This window comes from Populus euphratica, unplaced genomic scaffold, assembly GCF_000495115.2.
Source record: "Populus euphratica unplaced genomic scaffold, PopEup_1.0 scaffold361.1, whole genome shotgun sequence".
Lineage (NCBI taxonomy): Eukaryota > Viridiplantae > Streptophyta > Magnoliopsida > Malpighiales > Salicaceae > Populus > Populus euphratica.
Genome location: NW_011500252.1, coordinates 133841 through 151589, shown reverse-complemented (window position 1 = coordinate 151589; position 17749 = coordinate 133841). Strand labels below are relative to the sequence as shown.

At 30.3% G+C, this 17749-nt stretch overlaps 1 long non-coding RNA gene across 1 annotated transcript; it reads left to right on the top strand.

Moving 5' to 3' along the window:
- The first annotated feature begins 14775 nt into the window (after positions 1 to 14775).
- LOC105112738 (uncharacterized) lies at positions 14776 to 16218 on the top strand. Its single transcript, XR_839821.1, has 3 exons — positions 14776 to 14952; positions 15393 to 15462; positions 15653 to 16218. It is a non-coding gene; the product is annotated as an uncharacterized LOC105112738 (long non-coding RNA).
- The last annotated feature ends 1531 nt before the right edge of the window (positions 16219 to 17749 follow it).

Sequence of the window (17749 nt, the reverse complement as noted above, 5' to 3'; positions counted from 1 at the left end):
CTTATCCAACTTTGCATATAATTTGTTCTCCCTTAAAGTCTATAACATAACCCTTAGATGTTGTTTATACTCCAAATAAGAGTTTGAATATACCAAAATATCATCAATAAATACAACCACATATTGGTCCAGGTAAGGCCGAAATACCCGATTCATCAAGTCCATAAACATGGCTGAGAATCTTTTGTATGTCTTGTTCCTTGATTCTCAACTGGTGGTATCCAGATCTCAGATCTATCTTGTAAAACACTCTAGCACCCTTCAATTGATCAAACAACTCATCTATTTATGGGAGTGGGTATCTGTCCTTCACTGTCACTTTATTCAATTAATGATAATCAATGCACAAACAAAGGGTGCCATCCTTCTTTATAAACAATATCGGAGCTCGCCATGACGAGTTACTAGGCTGGATAAAGCCTTTATCCAACAATTACTAAAGCTGGACTTTTAGTTCCACCAATTCTATAGGTGCCATCCTATAGGGAGACTAGGCTATAGGAGAAACTCTTGTAATAGTTTCTATGGAAACTTTAATTTCTCTAACTAGAGGTAATCTAGACAACTCTTCTGGGAATACATCTTGAAACTCCCTCACAACAGGAATACTAGCCAAATCTATACTACTTGATTATTACTTAAAAGTGTATTCTCATTAAGGATTTATGTTACCATATTGCACCTAAAGTATCATTAAATTCCCTAACAAAAACATGTTTTATATTAGCAAGTCTAATAATATAATATACATTTAATTCATGGTAAATGTTCATTTTAAATGCAGGTCTATCAAATAAATAAAAGGATTGATTGATGAGTTTAAGTATTGAAATTGAAATGACAAAGAGAGGGCCAAACTTAGAAAAGTATTGCTGGTGTAGTCCAAATTCAAATACCATTTGGTAATTGGATCATATCTGGAGTTGTAGATATCGGATTTAGGTTCACTTTATATGGATGGAAAGGTAAGACATAGACCTACAACTTTCATGTGGACTCAAAGACTCAATTCTGCCGTTTTCAAGTTCAAATCTTAGTAATAATAAAGAAGTCAGAAGTTGTCCTGCAACTTAAACACTATTTAGTTTTTAGCTCATATCTTGAGTTTCAGAAGTCCAAATGAGCTCTGGTTTTTTTTTATGGAAAGCTGAGACAATTGCCCACAGATTCCACAATTCAGTTGGCTATAATTCTGATGTGAGCAATGACGTTTTGGCCAGCCAACAATATCAAAAATCAGCCCACAATATCAAAAAACCAGCAGCCATTAATGTCAAAAACCAGCCACCAAATCAATGGATGCCCACCAATTCTTCAATCAATCAATAGTTCTGAAACTTAGCCTATGAAAAGAGATATTTGCCATGTATTTAGTCATATTAATTTTTAGATCAAAGTCATCTTCTTGCTTTCTCTCTATATCTTTGTAATATTCAAATTTTCTTTCATTCTATATTAATCTCTTGTTTATGCTCTTTCATGCTATAGTAATCTCTTGTTTATGCTCTTTCATTTCCTTTCCTATACTTAGTTAGCTTATATTATGTTTATGTTCTTATATTGTTTATTTGTGTTTTTCTCCTTCTTAATGTTTAGCTAAGTTAATTATGTCAAGGTGAAAAGGTTTCTCTAATGGTGTTAGAATAGGTATAATATAAACTCAACATGAGCTTTAAATGTTTATATCCAAGAAAGATTGTTATTAACATGTTTTATCTTTTTATCTTACTAATTCTTAATACCTTGCTTATTAAATGTTTAATTTAGATTTGTGTTGTATAATACATGATACATCAAATGCTTGATCTTTCATAGTTTTCGGCCGAAATCGTTATTATGATAGAAACTTGATTTGTTGTTAACATAAACTAGCAACATGAATGCTTGATGATATTTATAAGTATGGTATTACTTATATAAGATAATTAATATGATCATGTTAGTAATTTATAATGAGCTAATAACGAGAAATCATCCGATTAGAACCTCCTTTGTGTGTGGTTTCTAGTTGAGTAATAAAAAGAGTTTATATTATATTTATTTGAAATACCATTAATAAATCTTATAACCTTAACATATGTTTTATTATTGTTTAATCTTTACATCAATATCACATCCCAAAACTTTCTTCAACTCCTTTTCTGTTATTATTCTCTTCAAATCTTTTTCTTTATTTGTAATTTATATAATTCACCTCCTTGTGGTTCGACCCCGGTCTTGCCGAGTTATTTTACTTTGACACTCCTGCACTTGGGATAAAACATCAACTCTTTGATTGTGTCACTATTCTTCTCCAGCTCTTTTACATGGGCTAACCAAGCAAAACAACCTTTCCTCAGTAATTTTCTAGCCACCAAGACTAAGATTACACAACTTGAAATTACTTTTTTTTTCCCTTTAAACACTACTCTTTTATCACCTATTCCTTGGATTGTCATTGTTTTGGTGAAACAATCCACTTATGCCTTATTTTTACTTTGCCAATTCATGCCTAGAATCACATCAAAATCATATAACTCTAATGGTAAAAAACCTACCCTCAACTCTAATCCTCCAATATATAGTTTTACCCCTCTATAAATATCATCAATATGTATATTATACTAACCGTCACCCCTACACGCAAGTTACTAGATAACACATGTAAGTTATTCACAATTCTATAAGATACAAAGGATTGACTAGCTCCAAGATCAATTAAAGCATAAACTTGCATTGTATCTAACTGCAAAGTACCTGCCACCACATTAGGTACAGCTCCCATATCCTCGTAGGTCATGTGATATGCCCGACCCTGAGTCCTCCCCTCTTAATTTCTAGGCCTCCTATGAATAGCACTCGTCCTTGATTGGGTAAGCCTGATAGGACGATTAACCATCACTGATTGCTGTTGGCTCTGAACCTCAATCCTCTGACCATGGACTCCATCGGTGGTTCCACGAGGACAATTCTTTTTCCTGTGACTAATGTCACTATAATAGTAATAGCCTTTGCCTACATGCAGGCACTCTCTCCATCAATGTCCCTCACCTCTACAAATATAACATCTCCCCGGCATCACAGAGCAGTCTCTAGGGTGTCACTACTCATACCTCTAACAAAATGGATATCCTGGTCCCTTCTACTTTGTAGACCCTCTAGCAGTTTTCCTCCCTAATTAGATTGTCCTCGCCAAGCTCCTCTTCCACCAACCTATCTAGATCCTCCTGATGCAATGATATTATTTGATAGTTTCACCCACATTTAACAAGTGTTTTGCCTATGTTTTATATATAAAATGCCTTGATATTCTTTGTTGTATGTTTTGAAGATACTATTGGATGAAAGATGCAAAAAGAAGTAAACTTGAGGTAATTGGTAGATTTGACCTTCAGTCGATGTTTTGTGCAGAGCGTGAGCTCTAGAGGTCGAAATGAAGTGATTTTAGTGGCATTAAAAAGCTAACGTCTATACCTTTCTGGACATCTAAGGTAAAAAAAATAAAATAAGGAAGAGCATGGAAATCGCAACTTTCAAAGTTAAATCTCACAATCTGCCAATGTTGACCTTCAGCCATTCCGACTTGAATATCTGGAGCTACAAAAGTCCAATTGATGCAAACTAAATTTTGGTGGATTCCTGACTTAAACGCTCAAACTTTCAACAAAAAATAATGTCATATGAGGGAGATATGATTTTTTAAAGATGACAACTGATTTCTGCCAGCAAACAAGTTTCATGAAGAAACGAAATTATGTTCCGAAGCATCTAAACCGATAATCAAGTTTTTATTTCAACAATTTAGCTCCTTTAAGTCTAAGCTTGAAGATTTCATGCAAGGCTATTACTCTTTTTTTAGGAAAATAGTTATTGAAATACTTAAATGTAAATTGTCTACTTAAGGGAGGACTATTTTGTGAAATAGAGACTAGGGTTTCTTAGGATATAAAAAGAATGAGAGAAGAGAAGGAGGGCAGCCACCCAAGAGGAGAAAAACGTCCATCTCCTCTAAGAAACTTGAAATTATGCATTCTTCCTTCTTTTTGATTAGTTGTTCAACAAACATGCAAGGCTAAACCCTTTTTCTTAGTTGCAAGGACACGAAAACCTTTAGATTTGAAGAACTGTGAGATTTATTTTACCTTTTCTTTTCAATTTATATGATGAATATGTTTGCTCTTTTATGTTTATTTTTCCTATAATTGTTTATTTTAATTGCTAGAGCAATAGACAATCTATTACTATGTTTGATATCAAAACCAGAGTTGTGATATGAACTTGTGAAGCAACTGAGTTTAATGATTATGATGGATCTATGTTATTAATCTTAGAGAGAACATTCAATCAAATCAAACATAGATTACAGACAGTTATGTTTTCTTAATTAATCAACTTATCTAGATCTAAAGGCTGCCATTGAATTAAATTATTAGTGTGGACACTATGGTTGTTTGATGGTTAGGGTTAGTTATACAGCGAATCCGTTAACTAACCAATATCAAGAAGAGATAAATATTTAGAATATAAATTAATGTTTCGTTTCCATGATCAGTTCTGATTTCTGTAAGTGAATGTGTGCTTGCGATCAAGGTTTGTTATCTTAATAATTTTCTAATTTTATTTAATTTTGCTTGATAGTTTTTTATTTTCTTATACTTTAGCCTAGATAACGTCCAAAACCCCCCCAAGTTGCATATCATCTAGCATAAAAATCTAACTTGAACCTTCCTCGTGGGATCTACCCCTTGCTTACTCTATATTATCTTGTGTGTTGTGTTTTAAGCTAGAGTAATTAATTTGTGTGATCGCGACATCGCAACACCTCCTGAGCTCCCTCCTGGGGTGAAACTCTCACCTCTTCTTTGGAATTGTCTTGATGATTGCCCGCTCTTCCCCTTCTTTAAGAAAGGAGGTCTCCTAGTCAAAAACTTAAAATCTCTCATTTTAGCTCCCATTGCCTGACTCTACTCGACCACTAGCTTTGGGGTATCCTTTATTACCCTCTTCATACCCTGAGCAGCTCATACCAATACCTATACAAATTGAAACTGCATGACTATCAATATCATCCTCAATTCCTGCCTCAATCCATCACAGAACCTCTTCACCTTGTGGCGCCCTATGGGAAGGTAAGTGGAGGCAAAAGCTGTTAAATCCTGAAATCTCCTTTCATACTCTAGAATTGTCAAATCTCCTTGCCTCAAATCCAAAAACTCTTGTTCTTTCTCTTTCTTATGCTCCCAAGAATAGTAGCTCTCCTCAAACTCTTCATGAAAATCTCTCCATCTCAATACTTCCCCTGATCTCCTCTCTTTAATGGTCTCCCACCAAGAGTGGGCACTTTCAACCAATAGCTGAGTCACACAATCCACCCGTAGCTCCTCTAGCACCTATATCTGATTTATAACTCTTTCCACTTTCCTCAGCCAATGCCCAGCAACCTCAAAATCCTTTTTGCCATGGTAAGTCATACAACTCATCTCTCTTATACTCTTCACCCATTGCACTATGGTGACTACTCCCCTTGATCTAGGAGTCATATTAGAGGCTCCTGCTACCATTCCTGTTGCGAAAGCTCTCATTATATGTTCCATAAAAACAAGACCTGAAAATGGGTTTAATCCAGCTATCGGTGCCACTAGTAAGGGTATATTATCTCCCCCCTGTCTGTTTGATACCTCGACCATAGATACATCTGCCTGATGGAACAATGAATCATCTCGAAGTCTCTCTGACTCACTCCTTTCTAAGTACACTGATGTTATAGGTATATGAGAGAAGGTGTCTGCCAAGGGATCCTAGTTTATATCACTTTCATTACGAAAACTCTAGTCACTTCCCTGAATTGGAGATAGATCAGTCCTGGCTCCTTGCCTTGTTCTCACCATTATGAAACACATTTCAAAATCATCTAATTATTCCTGTCTCCAGAATAGCAACCTGGGCTCTGATACTAAACTATAACATCTCCCATTTTGGGATAAAACGACAATCTCTGTCAATTGAAAAACATAGTAATTTTTTTTTTTTGCATACATATATGGTCTTTGTATTAAAATCTACCAGAATTTTGACGGAGTCCCCCCATACCGGAAGGTCCTAAGTTATTGACATGGAAATCTGTTTACAATTCTAATAACTCGCATCTCATAACTTAATTCCCAACCCAATTATCCTAGGTTTTAATTCCACACTTATACTCACACCTATCAACCACAATATTTATGATATGCATTATATAATAAAATATCATTATGGATGGATAAAAATAAATAAATATAAATACATTGACATGAAATTTAGTTATATGAACTACAGAGTTAAATTCATTCCATCAAGTTTAAACATTAATTATACAAATTAAATTATACAAACATTTTCATGTTTATAAAATACAAGGTTATACTCCCTAAAACCTAGATTACAAAAAGGGAACATAAGCTAGGATCTATTTCTATCGTGCATGCGATGATCCTAAAAAACAAATACATATTATTGAAAGGTGAATATTGCAATAAATGTAACAACACGAATATCTAGCAATTTCAACAGGGTAAAATGCATTTATAATCCATTCGTTTCTCCCTTCTAGTTTTTATTATAATATCTTCCTTACTCAACTATTAATAATTGTTCCCTTTACAACTTTCAACCTTCATTCTAGATTTTATGAGATCAACCATGATTATTCTTGCTTATCACATTACTGATACCAATTTCACTAGTATCATCGTCATCACCCTATCGAAGTTGATGCAAGGTGATCCCCATTCCTAGAATTCTAATATAGACTAAATGTATGCTAGCCAATACATGGTGATCCCCTTACCCGGGATCCTAACATACATTAAATGTATGCTAGTTCAATAGTGGTGATCCCCTTACTCGAGATCCTAACATACACCAAATGTATGTTAGTTTACGTCTCAAATCGCACTTCTCATATTTCTTTTATTAGTGATAATTTCATCATTTGACAATTCACACAACAACTTTTCACCTTGAATACACATGCATTCAGTAATTCACATTTCACATTGGTAATATAAATAAATCATAGAATTAACTAGGAAGTATAGGTGTGATTTACCTACCTACAATAGAAGCTCTACTCATGCTCCCCTGCTATTGTGATCCCTCTTGCAATTCACAGGTTTATCTCATAAATTTTCCTTACTCAAGGATATGTTTTATTATAACCATATCAATAACTAATAAGTCTTTCTTTTAGTCATTTCTTAATATTTTATGTTTTTCTAATTTCACCCATTAATATTGTCATACTTTATCCAACCATAGTTATCATTCTTTATATATATATATATATATATATATATATATATATGAACCATTTATGTTTAAATCCCAAATTGTCACTGTCTAGACATTGAACTATTATTGTCTTGTTTTTGAATTGTTATTGTCTCGTTTTTGAATTCTTACTCTCTGACCTCTCCTTAGATTTTTAACTATATCTAGAGTTATAAAACTCTAATTTAAGCAAGATTAATTTTGTTAGAAAGGTAAGACATGAGGCTACAAGTTCTCTGAAAGAAGGAAAACCTAGTTCTACCTTTAAGATAGTCAAAATTTCTCATCAACAAACCAGACCTACTACCCTATAGGGTTTTTCATGATCTAGTCTAGGTTGGTGACCATAGCTGGAGTTCTATAACTCCAAATTGAGTAAAACCAATATCTTTAGTTAGCTAACATCCAAACCTACAATTTATATAAGGAATCTGATCCTAATTCCTTCATCCTCCTATCCGAAATCTTTCTGAAAGTTAAGAGATGAAACTGTCCAGATTCATCAATCTTTCCATTTACACATAACATATGAAATTCTTTAATTTAATGACTCATTATTTTTCCTCAATTCAAGTCTACAAACTCAAATATATAAATTAACATCCAGGCATCAATTCATAATCAACTTGAAATGACTCATAAGAGCAGGTTTAGACTACCTTACCTGGTACGAATCAAGGTTTTGATCCCTCCTTTTCTTTGTAATGACAGTCGGCCCTCCCCTCTTCTCTTCTTGTTTAATTTTTCTTGTTAATCTCTTTCCCACTAATGTTTATTCTACCTATAACCCTTAATCTTGGATGAGTTTTTAAAATTTTGGTGTATATCTCTTGATTCATAAAATGAATATAAAAACTCCCTCTTTTCTTTTTTTTACATTATCTGCAAATCTGTTTTTTATGAGAAAAGAAGTACTTATGTTCTATAATTATTCTTATTTGCATTTAGGCCCTATTTTCTTTAAGTGCATTCATTTTGCCCCTACTTCTTTTTAGTTTAGTTTATTTTCTTTAATTTAATCTAGCCTTGTTTTTTTTTATCGAGATTTACAATTACTTCATTATTATTTTCATTTCATTTCATTTCTTTTAATAAAATACCTTCAAACATAGTTATTAAACATGACTTGACTTCATGGATTGATCTAAGACCTGATTCGGGTTAGGTTTGTTAGTAGATTAACTAGGATATTAATAACTCGATTTGATCAAAACTTGATTGATCTAGTTGATCCATTCACCTTTAATCTAGTTCTAATTAGGTTAAAAAGATGTCTTCAAATAAATAAATAAAATTGTTTAGAGTGGCATTTGAATGTGGACCTATTTTATTAACTAAAATGATTTTATCAACTTACCAAGACCTAAAAAAGATATTCAATTTAGTTTTAATATTACATACATATAATTCTAATTCTAAGAATAGAAATCTAAATTTGTTAAGGTAATCAACCAACTAGATATAACATTAGGCATTAGTCTAGTCAAGTCTTAGATTAGGTTTAACAATTGTGTTTATAAATCGTGAATAATAATTCCATTCCTTGTTAAGAAAAAATATATTATAAATAATATGGGTGATGATGATAAAGTATTGTGTGTTTTATTTATTTTTAAAAATTTTGATTTTTTTCCCTATTAGCACCCTAGCAATCTAATCTAGGTCACATGGGATGACCACTTCACAAAGAAACTTATTGGTACTCTTGATTCAATCCAATTAAATGATTAAATGATCTCTTATCAAAATTCGGTTACTAGTTGTTTAGTTCATCAGTATCTTAATAAAACAAGAAGTTTGTTTCAATATATCCTTTAATTCAAATATATATACCATGAATGAACCCTTAATTTTTTTTAATTTTTTTTAATTGTTCTGCAAAGCAATTTTCAAACAAGTCTTTTAGTTCAAACTAAACAATTAGTTGTCGACGAGACTCCAAATTATTTTATAATGCAAGAGAAGAATGTGGTGGTATTGTGAATGTATTTTCTTACATCAATTCATATATATATATATATATGTTACCTAAGCCTCTATTTTTAACTTAAATATCTTCAAAAAAATATTTAATCAAAATGACCTTAGCTTTTTCAAACAATTTAAAACTCGATACCATTGCTTTTTTTATTGCTAGGCTTTTTCCTTCCTTTGGAGTGTAGATTTGAATTCTATCAAAAAAAGAGTAGTTCCAAAAAGATTTTGATAAACTATATTTGAAAAACTCTCTACTGTCAATAATTCTAAACTTTATATTAAAGGCAAAACTCAAAACTCTATTTTCAATAAAGAAATTTCTCTTAAAACCTTTTTTTAGTTAATAAAGACATAAATCATACCATTAATTTAGAAACTCCTTTCATTGTTATGATCATACCATATAAAGCACATCATGATTGTATTTCTTCCAAAATGAATAACATCAAAAACATTTTCTCATTTTTAGAAAAATAAAAAACTAGAAATTTAAATTTGATTAAAGAATGTTTTATCTATACATACCATATTCATACATTAATTCAGGGTAAACTATTTCATTTGCAAGATTTACAAAACCATGTTTTATTCCGTGGAATTGAAAAGCAAATACAAAATTCAATTTTACAAAAGAAAATTGTTGATTTCCAACGTAAGATTGAACAAGAAATTTATTCAGACTTGCCCAATACTTTCTGGAAAAGAAAACAATACATTGTTGATCTTTTTTATGAAAATACTTTTTTCTAAAATCTTATACCTACAAAAGTAAGACCTATACAAATAAAGCTGATTTAGAACACCATTGCAGATTTGAGATCCAAGATCTAGAGTCTAAAGGTCTAATTCAAAAATCCAGATCACCATGGTCATGTGCAACCTTATATGTGAATAAAAACTTTGAAATTGAACGAGGCACACTAAGACTTATGATCAATTAAAAACCCTTAAATTCTACTTTAAAATGGATTAGGTATCCTATTTTAAATAAAAAATATTTATTATAAAAGCTGCATTCTGTTTTTATATTTTCCAAATTTGATATGAAGTTCTAATTTTGACAAATCTAAATTGATCCCAAAAGATCACTATAAAACTGCATTCACTACTTTCCTTAGCTATGAGTGGAATGCCATGTTTTTTAGCTTGAAAAATGCACTTTCAGAATTCCAACGCATTATGAATGATATTTTTAATGCACATTCTAAATTCTGCATTATTTACATTGATGATGTACTCATTTTCTCTCATTTCATAGATCAATATTTTTAACATCTCCATATATTTTTTTCATAATGTGAAATAAAATGAATTAGTTGTTTCCGAATAAAAAATTTCTCAAACTTGTGTTCATTTCCTAAAACATTATATCTACTAAGATATTGTGACACCAATAGAGAAATCTTTATCTTTTACAAATAAATTCCCCAGTAAAATTACTGATAAAATCCAATTACAAAGGTTTCTAACACACACACACACACACGTATTAGCTATGTTATTTATTGCATAGAAACTTTAAGAAATTAAAATCAATATCAAAATACATTCTAACATTTTAAAATAAGTCTAAAACAAGTATTTCTTTAATCAAAACTTGTTTATCTTATTAATGATTTTTTTATAAAATTTAATTACAAAAAAAAAAGTGAAAAAAATTGAAGGGTTAGGCGTACATGGGCTAAACATGCATGCATGGGTTTTACTTTTTTTTTTTTCTTTAAAGGGCATTGTTTACGTCAATTTTTTTTTTTTTTTCTAACTCTTTCATACAACACATCGCTCATATGGGTATAATGCCTCGCCTGCTTAGGTAGATAACATATCATTTATTACCCTTCCTTTTCTAGTCACTTGATGTAGTTTAAGTGACCAAATAAGTCAGCATGTAAGTTTTGGGTTCAAAAAACAAAGATTTCAACCCATGTTTCTATCAATAACATAAAATAAACATCTCATGAATCATTATATACCTCAATTTTAATGACAAAACACATTCTAATTGGTCTAAAAATACAAAATCAAATCTAATTTAAAAAACTTTCCAAGATTCAAACAACTTTTTCCAAGATCATTAAAGATAAAAACCATCTTTATTAAATTTCATTTTCATAGATGAATCTATAGACACCAAAATCAAGGTTATTGGTGGTCTTATTCTAGCCTAGCCACTCAAAAGCTTTCTCTCCTATCTTTATTTGGTAACTTCCCCTCTCATCTCTTATGTTTTAAAGATTAAAACATAAAACAAATCAACATTGAGATCTAAGTAAAATTCTAAACAAGAAACATGATCAAACTTAAAATAATTAAATTAAGAGATCAAACTATAGATTTACATGCTTTGTTACAGTAAACATTGAAAAGGCTATCATTTGTTTTTTTTCTGTAAAATGTTAATTTTGATCTATTTTCTTTTGATTTTCTTCTTTCTAATAATTCAAAATTCTTTCATGCAAAATGGAGATGTCATTCAACAACAAAACAATTTTAAACACCTAGGAAATATGATAAAAGGCAATTCAAAGAGAATGAGAAAATAAAAAATTGAGGGACCAAGGAGAAGCTTGTACAATAAATAATTCCATGAATAATATTAATTTTTAGATTCTTTTAATTTTTAAATTTGGAATGAATCTTTGTTTTTCAACAACATCTAATTTACATTTTATTTATATTAAACTCGTTTTTGAATGCAAAATACTTTTTGACCTTTAATTAGGGGTGATTATTTTTTGATTTGATTCGGTTTTTACGTATAAAAATACCCAAATCAAATTATTTTTTTAAACTGAAATTGATTTTGGTTCAGTTATTTTATATTAAAAATAATATATATATACATACATACATATATATATATACATATATATATATATATATACACATACATATATATATATATATATTTAGGTTTTTTTGTATAATTTTTAATGAGTTTGATTTCAGTTTGCTCAGTTTTTTTGGGTTTAGCCTGGTTTTTTAGGTTTTTGGTTTGTTTTTTCAGTTTCAAGTTTATGAAATTGAAACTGAACCAAATTGGTTGGTTTTTAAAATATTCTAATTAGTTTAATAAGTTTTTTTAACTGTTTAGTTTTTTCAGTTATTTTTTTTATTTTTTTCAGTTTAGTTGTTTTTTTATTTTTTTTTTCTTACCTGTACCTTTAACTGATACATATACTTGAATTGATCCCCCAATTTTCAATGAGATTGAATTGAGTTCTTGATTGTAGAGTTCTTTTCCAATAGATCCTTTAGATTAAACATCTTTACCGATAAATTATTATAGTCCAATACTTTCATCTACAAACTGGATCTTGGTTTGAGTCTATGCTATGGTATGCTTTGAAGATTATGAATAATTGTATTTGATATTAATTTTTTTATTTTTAAGTTTATCATAATTCTCTGATATATTTTAAAAGTATGATTCCTCTTCTTTTTTTTTGTACTTATGTATGTCAACACAAAGCAATTTAATTTTACGATGAATTTATAAATTAAAATTTGAAATAACAAAACTCAAGTTTCAAAATTAGTAGAGAATAAAGAAAGCTTGAACTATCAAGTAAGTAAAAAAATAAATAAAAATTTAATTCAAACTCAATGAATATAAACTTGATTCAATCTAAATGAATGATTTTTATTTTTTTTACATTGAGTAATAAATTTAATATGGAGATTGTTAAACTCGATCGAAACTCAATCCAAATCTAACCCTATATCTAATTTTCTTCCTTAGTGAAGACCTTCCCATGCCAACGTCAATTGCTTAAGCATCATTTTAAAGTTGATTTCCACTTTCTCATACGATACTTAACCACCAATTATAATCAAATTCTTTTTTTTTTTTTTTGCTTTATCAAAATCGAAATGTTCACATATAAGATACTCATATAATATTAAATATTATAATGTATATATTATTGAATCATTTTCACAAAATAAATATTGAATTTAATTTAAAATTTTGAACAAACCTAGAAAGCCCCTCACTTATAGGGGTAACCCAATTCAGTCATCAACATATTTTTCATCTCAATTAAGTCCCCAATGTATCAATGGATTCTTAGTCAAATCTTTTTGTTAGTTTAGGTTAATGTAATGGTTAGGTAGTCACGAAAAAAATCATGTAATTTCTCTTTATTATATTAAAACCCATTAATTTGCTAAAAAACTAAAAATTTCCACATTACATAATAAAACATATTGTTTAAATAAATGAAATAGCTTTATATTTCTTTATAAAGTTTGGTCTATCACGTGAGTTTCATGTGATTCATAGCGAAAATCTCAGAAAATTCACTTATTGTATATGCAAAGAGAAAAATCATTTGATTTTTAAGTAATTACTTAAGCGAAAGAAGGAATTGATTAGAAAACTATATTATATTAGAGCTCTAGTTTAAAAAAAATAGATTAAAGATTAAATAACTTTTTTTAAAAAAAATAATGTGTTTACAGTAATATCCAACACACAACACTTATTTTTTAAAATAAAAAATCAAAAGGCTTAATCACCCTCTTTTAACAATACTTATTTTTTAAAATAAAAAATCAAAGGGCTAAATCATCCTCTTTTACTACTCTTTTAAGATAACTTTTATGGTTACGATTTTAAAAAAATATAGTTAGTTATGATACCCTCTTTTACTACTCCAGTATTTGTTTTTAAGATAACTTTTATGATTATGATTTTAAAAAAATATAGTTAGTTATGATTAGTTGGATTTATATATATATTTGGTAAAAATTATAGTTAAAGTTTATATATAGCAAAAAATATGTATAAAATATTTTATTTATTATATTTGGGAGTGTGGTTGTGGTTGTTTTTGTTAATATTTTTTTATTTTTAAAAAATTATTTTTGATATCAACATATCAAAATGATTTGAAAATACCAAAAAAAATATTAATTTTAAGCTGATAAAAAAATAAAAAATACTTTTTAAAAAAATACTTTTATCAAGCTGATAAAAAAATAAAAAATAATTTTTTAAAAAATACTTTTAAAATTAAAAAATAAATAAGATTTTACAAAACTCAATTCAAAAAATATAAAAATTACTTTACAAAAATAACGTTTTAAACTTAATTTTTTAATAAGTCCCTGATATAAAACATTGTTTAATATATTACTAAATACCTTATTATATTTGTTTTACAACAAATATAAAAACAAAGGCAGCCTACCTACACCGATAGATCACTACTAATGGTACCACCTATTCCACCTCCACCTCCTCATTATCTCCTTTACATATCTCTGTCATAAACACTACAAGCATCTTTTGTGTGTATTTGAAAACACCGTTAAAATTTTAATTTTTTTTATTTAAAATTATTTTTTTATTTTTAAATCATTTTAATATATTAATATAAACAATAAATAAAAATTATTTTAAAAAATAATCCGTTTCATCTCAACAGCATCCTAAGCGACCATTCCTACTTATGTCTCGTATGATCAGGTCCGTGTGTACTTTTTTTTAGGCCTTCCTGATGACATCAAGCCCCACGAAATCTACTCTTTATTCCACGAGTTCCCTGGCTACGAATCTTCTCATCTCCGTAGCTCCTCCCAAAATTCACATGACTAAATGCTTTTGCCACGTTTGCAGACCAGCCGTCCGCCGTTGCAGCCATGCATGCACTGAATGCAAGATCATCTTGCCCTGATCCTGTAAAATGCCCTGCATTGCTGTAGTGTTTATTTTACATGAAACTTAAGTTCTGTCCAAGCTAACATTATATATTGCTGCTGTGGTTTGAGGCAATGTTAATTTCATTTTTCAATTTGAAGTCTGAGAAAAATTCATATGCTGAAGTGACTGGTATCAGGTTACTGGGATATTTTTATGCATCAGGGTCATATTTAGATTAATTGCAATGCTGCGTGTGTTAGACACGCCACCAATAACTGAAAACTCTTGGCTCAGAACCTTTGTTGCAGGGGATGGTTTTTGATCTCGAAAGGGGATCAACCCTCTATATTGATCCTGCAAAATCTAATGCTAGATCTTCCAAAATTTAATGCTTGCATTAAATTTCCATGTAACTGACTTTTCTTCTTATTTCAACACTCGAAATCTTATATGTATGTTACTTGATTTTGAGGATCAGCGATGAATGGTCTGGTTTGGATAAGAAGGCTGGAGGGTCCTCTGGATTCTTGATGGCTCTCCTGATTCAGGTAAGACCACTGTCTAAAATTGCTTATGTCAGCTACAACACTTTTTTCTGTGTTTATGTTTTGGACTGAGTACTCACGGTTATTTGCCTTTTGGTTTCCTTGGAATACAAATCAATTACTTAATCACATGGAGGGCACATTCTTCTTAAAGCCCACATTGCACATGTTTTGCACTCTTGGACACTAGGAGGTTTTGGCAGCGTTCACTTGCCCGGAATGACTATTTCTGCTTTCAACACGATTGGTATTCCCATCTGCACAAAGGTCATTTGCACTTCTTGAGTACATCTTTATGATAGAGCTAGAAATGAGTCAAAAGCTGCAAAACTGGTTAAATTACCTCACTGCTTTTGTTTTTATGCAAATATCAGTCCCATGAGTTCTGCACCTTTCTTTTCTATCCCAAGTTTTATCTCCTCGAAATAGAATTGCTATCATGTTCTTATTGTTTGAGAAATTGTTCATTTCTATATCTGGATTTTTTGTAATTCTCTTGTGGAACTAAAATTGTTCATTTTAGTTCATGGGATAAGTTGTACTTGTAAGTGTTGTAGAATGCTGGAATATTTACCATAGAGAAACATGACATGCAAATGTACTTTAGAGTAGATTGTACTCCTGTTAGAGTTCTTGCACATCCTTTATGTCATTATGGGCCCATTTATTGTTGGATTGTTTTCTAATCAAAATAACAGGATTTAATCTGTACAAAAGCATTTAGTCTCTGATGATGATAAACTAATGTTTCCTACATTGACAGAAGCATTACTCATTCTAGGTGTAATATTCTGCTGATTCTTTTTCTAAAAAAAAAAGAATAAGTAAAAATACACGATGATAAGTAACTTGAAGAATAATAATACTTCTAACTATATAAATGTCTGGATTAGTTTATATATATTTTAACTAATTTTTTGATATTTTAAAGTTAATAATTATATATATTTTTAATTATCCTAAGGTTTGTGAAACTCGAATTGATAATTTACATCGAATAAAATTAAGGCTTAACTGATTAAACTACTAATGAAGAACAATAATACTTGTAATGCCTTCAAGTAACCATAGAAAAGGCCTTCTTTTGAAGAAGGAAAGTGGAATATTTGAATGAATTTCCCTGTAACCTGTAACTATCTATACAGGTTTGGCTTCAAGGTAACGAACCAATCGTCTCGTTATTCATCCTTCTCGTAATGAAATCTTGCTCTATCTTGCTTAGGTTTTGGATTGTTTGCTTCCTCCTTGGCATTTGAACAAGTAGTATCTTTAGTATGCTGTACTTCTGAACTTGATTTCACAATTTCTCCCCCACGGAAGCTCAAATTAGTTGGGGATATCAATATACTGTTTTATTTTATCTCGGGTATATAAATTTTATTTTCTTGAAAGGAAAGTAAATTATAAAAATAACTAATAAAATATCAATAATTATCTCTGGAAACCAAGTCTTCTGCAGTAAAGTTTAACGTTTTGCTATATTTCTCGTATCCTATTCAAATTCTTTATAACCTGACAACATGAAATATGGAGCATCACCATTGAATCATATTCTCCTTTTAATTTAAATTTTATTTTTTATGTGGGGGCAGGGGATGTGCGCAAAAACCTAAGCAGACAACGGATGCATGCACCATGCTATCATCACCAGTGAAGGGCGTTGAGCTGAGCAGCATTGAATTGTCATGGCAATCACCACCGAAATTTTGACTTTTTTCGAGCTCAATAATTGAGCCGGCTGCAGCATTTACATCACAATCCAGATATAGGGACATGTTCTTTCTTGGTGGCGTTGATACCAAGACTTTTATGCTAACTGATCTGTTGACTTCTTCTAGTCAGAAACAGGCAGGCAGGCACGCGACCTCGTATTGGTACCAGGCTTAGCCAAGAAAGTAAATTTTTCCATGCGCTCTCATCATCAGGTGCATTGCTGATAAATGTATTTTTTGACTACTACTAGAGCAAATAAATACCTTACACGTAACCAATGATTTCCTGGAAGCCAAAAGCTATGACCCTTGAAAACATCGATTCAGGCACCCATATGTATTTCCACACGTCATTGCATGCCACAAGAATTATTGGAAATGGCTCCCCCGAAGTTTTGATTGCCGGACACTTTCTTTGATATTCTAGGACTTTTTTTAATAAATTTATTCCAAATAAAAATATTTTATATGCTACACAATACAAATTTTTAGGATATTAAATATTGATATTGAAAATATAGTAATAATAGAATTATTGATGATATTGATAATAGTCAATGATAATAATGAAGAAAGTA